The sequence below is a fragment of the Vombatus ursinus genome, unplaced genomic scaffold (genome assembly GCF_900497805.2).
Source record: "Vombatus ursinus unplaced genomic scaffold, bare-nosed wombat genome assembly UNPS02014807.1, whole genome shotgun sequence".
Taxonomy (NCBI): Eukaryota; Metazoa; Chordata; class Mammalia; order Diprotodontia; family Vombatidae; genus Vombatus; species Vombatus ursinus.
In genome coordinates, this window is record NW_020954585.1 from 5561954 (window position 1) to 5566447 (window position 4494).

The window sequence follows — 4494 nt, forward strand, 5'->3', positions numbered from 1 at the left end:
AGATAGATAGATAGATAGATAGATAGATAGATAGATAGATAGATAGACAGCACAGGGTGAGTTGAAAATGAAGGGGTCATATCTGGAGAATAAAATTAAAGTGTGAGAGAGGATTATACTAGAAGAAGGAGAAAGGGAAAGGTAGAATGGGGTAAATTATCTCACACAAAAAAACAGAAAAGAAAAGGCTCTTACAGTGGAGAGGAAACAGGGGAAGGTGAAAGGGAATGAGTGAATCTTATTCTCATAGGATTTGACTTAAGAAGGGAATAACATACACACTCAATTGGGTATGGAAATCTGTCTTACCCTACAGGAAAATGGGGGGGGAGGAGACAAGAGAGTAGGGAAATGATAGAGAGGAAGGCAGATTGGGAAAGGGGATAATCAGAAGCAAATACTTCTGAGGAGGGACAGGGTCAAAAGAAAGAATAGAATAAAGGAAGGGCAGGATAGGATTAAAGGAAATAGAGTTAGTTTTTCACAGCATGTCTACTATGGAAGTGTTTTGCATAACTGCACATACATAACCTATATTTAGTTGCTTGCCTTATCAATGAGGGTGGGTGGGGAGGGAGGAAGGGAGAAAATTTGGAACCCAAAGTTTTAAAAACACATGTTTAAAAAAAAGTTTTCACATGCAACTGGGAAATAAGAAATACAAGAAATGGGGTACAGAAATCTATCCTGCCTTACAGAAAATTGAAGAGGCAGGGGATAAGAGAAGGGGGGAAGAGAAAGAAACGAAAGCAGACTACGGGAAAGGGTATTCAGAATGCATGCCATCTTGGGGTGGGGGAGGGGCGAGATGGGGTGAAAATTTGGAACTCAAAATCTTGTGGAAGTAAATGTTGAAAACAAAAAAATAAATAAAAATTAACATTAAAAAAAAAGAAAGTCACTTCACTTCCCTGGGCCTCAGTTTCCTCATGTGTAAAATGAAAGAGTTTTGACTAGATGGTCTCTCAGGTCTCTTCCAGATAATGATTACAACAACAACTAGCATTTATAGAACACCTACTATATGTCAAGTATTGTGCTAAGTGATTTACAAATATTATCTCATTTTATTCTCACAATAACCTTGGGAAGTAGGTGTTATTATTATCACCATTTTATAGTTGAGGAAACTGAGGCAAAGAGAGGTTACATGACTTGCCCAAAGTCACATAGCTAATAAGTGTCTGAGGCTGGATTTGAACTCAAGTTTTTCTGTTTCTACTCCTAGAGCTTTATTCATGGTATCATGTATTTATTTTCTCTTTTTCAACATCATCCTAACATATCGTATAAATCCTTCCTATTGAATTAAAATATAGTGGGCACTTCAATTTTCAAGGATTCTGACTCTGTATTACTCTAGGTTCCTCCCTGATATATGCCCCTGGAAATATTGTCTATTCTCCCTTACAAGCATTTGGATTCATCTTGATGAACATACTTGTAGTTCAGTTTTTACAGGCTGTGTTTTGAGATTTTGAGCTATAAGATGTGTCACTAAACAAATTACATAGTCACATATGACCACTGAATGATAATTGAAGGAAATATTTGTTGATCCAATACAAATGGGGAATTAAGCAAGGGAATCCCCTTGTGATATCCTGAGTGTGATATAAGCATATTTCTAACAGCAGAACAAGGTTGGGTTTAAGTTATTCAACTAAGCATAAGTTCTGTACTTCCATTTCTATAAATTTTTCTCAGGGTTTGGGATTTTAGGGCTCCCCCAACATGACCCACTTTATAAGAACATCCTAAAATTTCCTTCGATGGGTACACCCAACTGTAGAGTCCTCAATTTTTTAAGATGGGTGACATTTATGAAAAGCCAGCCACCAACAATACTGTAATTGACCTGAATTTTATCAAATTTGAAGAATAAGAAAACATGGTTTTATACATATATATATATATAGATATATAATATCACTCATGCCAACCCATCCCTTATTTTTAGAGATGTAATTGTCTGTATGTCTATCAATTGTAATGGACTTTACTCCCATATGATCCTAAAAGGAAGGAAAGTGTCAGTTTTGGCCAGGAATGAAAAGGACTAAGAATAGTTATTTTCTAAAATAGAAAAACAGTGGTTGAACATAAAAAATGTTCAGTTTTGAATTGAATAAAACAAATTTGGAATTCATAACTAAAAAGTCTATGTATTCCAAACTTTCTAAAATTCACTCATCTGGAGATCCAGATGGAAATTTCACGACAACGGAGTGGGCCTTTTCATTATTGTTGAGTTGGGTTAGGTTATTTTTGGTCATTGTTATCTACAAGCTTTACATTATGGCACTGAATTGTGTAAGAAATCCCAATAGAATAGATTTCTTGAACATATTTTAGCTCTCCCATTTCCTGAGAAAAAACTTAAGTTAGAAGAAAAGTGTCAGAGTTAAAACTAATCTTCCAGTGAAGTGAATCCATTTTTGAAACCTTCAAAAAATTATATTCAATCTAGCCTTGAGTTTTGAATAAAGATTTTTATCAGTGCTTTTATCCCAACTAAATCATCCATCCCCACTAGAATCCTAATAGTCATGCCTGGACCAGCCCCTTGTTGGTTGAATGAGAAACACAAATAAATTTCATATTAAGATAACTAGTCAAAGAGGATCTATACCAGCCCCCATTTGGAAAAGATGTAGGTCTACATCCCAAATTCTTTCGTGTTATCTCTAGTCCATCCCTTACCAAATAAACAGTGAATCAAAATATGAATATATACATATATATACATATATACATATGTATATATTTCAATATGTATCTATACATGAATATGTGACATGTGTATATGTGTATACATGTGTGTAAATACATGTATGCATTGTGTGTATAGACACTACAGTGGTTTGCCATTTCCTTCTCCAGCTCATTTTACAGATGAGGAAAATGAGGCAAACAAGGTTAAGTGACTTGCCCAGGGTCACACAGCTAGTAAGTGTCTGAGGCCAAATTTGAATTCAGATACTTCTGACTCCAGGGTCAGTGCTCTATACATTATGCCACCAACTGCTTCACTACCTCAGAAATGTTCATTTCTATTGACTTCCAGCTCTGATACTCACTCCTTGTGTGACCCTGAGTAAGTCTTAACTTTTCTTACTCTTAGTTTCCCCGCCTGTAAAAGGAGGAAGTTCAACTACATAACGTCTAAAGTTCTTTCCATTTCTAAATCTATGGTCATAGACATATCTGCTTGAAGGGGCAGCTAGGTGGCACAGTGGATAGAGCAGCAGCCTGGGAGTCAGGAGAACCTAAGTTCAAGTCTGACCTCAGGCACTTGACACTTATTAGCTGTGTGACCCTGGGCAACTTAACCCCATTGCCTAGTCAAAATATATATATATACATATCTGCTTGTTCAACTACAAATTCTCAATTTTACTCTCTAATACAAATGAATCCCAGGTAGGATTCATTTTCTCCCAAGAAACACATTTTTTAAAGAAACCTACGTTCAAAGAACAATCTTTCAGGGGAAAATAATGCTGTATTATAATGGAAAAAATATACCTGACTTCCTAAAAACAACATAAAGCAGTAAATGGGTTGTGAGAATGAAGACATTATGCTATATTGCAGTCTTGAGTCTTTGTGTTTGGCAGTTAAGGTCAATTTAGTGGCCAAAAAAAACCAACAACAAATCTTTCTATGTGGAAGATAGCAGATTCTAAGTTTTATGATGTGTGGTATGCAGAATCTAACATTAACATTCATCCTCTTTATCATATTCTGTACTTTTCTTTGCCACTTCAGGATTAAAGAATTTTTCTCATTTCCAAACCTCCCCAAACAAGATAAACATGCATTAAGTATGCTACTTGAAACTGCATCTGATGTTTTGTTGTTTAATCTTTATTTTAAACAAATAAATACCATCATAACCAATGGTTTGAAAACTACCCAGACTAAGGGAGGGAAAAAGAAACTATCACTGAATTCTATAGTTATGCATCAGCAACTTCTCAAATGATTTCATAAATATGATCCTTGATATTTCAAATTTTGCTCAGGGTTGTTTTGATGGAGAAGACTGGCAGAAAAAATATTATATCAGCTGTTAAATTAAAGGTGTGTTGTCATACAACAATGGTTGCATTTTTCATCATATAATAAATATGATTCTGAAAATAGAGAAACAGATTACTGTCTCAACCCAGGGGCTTCAAACTCCCTAACCTTGAGGGGCTTCTGGCAGCCTTAAAATGTCTCCCTAACCTACAAAGGCAGATTAATGTGTTGTATTTTTAATATCACATTGTTTATTTCCATAGCAAGTTAGAACACAAGTCAAAAAGCATTTATTAAACACTTTCTTTGTGCCAGAAATTATGCAAAACATTAGGGATACAAAGAAAGGCAAAAACAGTCCATGTTCTCAAGGAGATCATAGTCTAATGGGAGAGATATGCTTGATTCCTAAGTAGAAGATGGACTAGAGTGGAGAGAGACTTGAAGAAGAGAGTACAACCAGAAGGC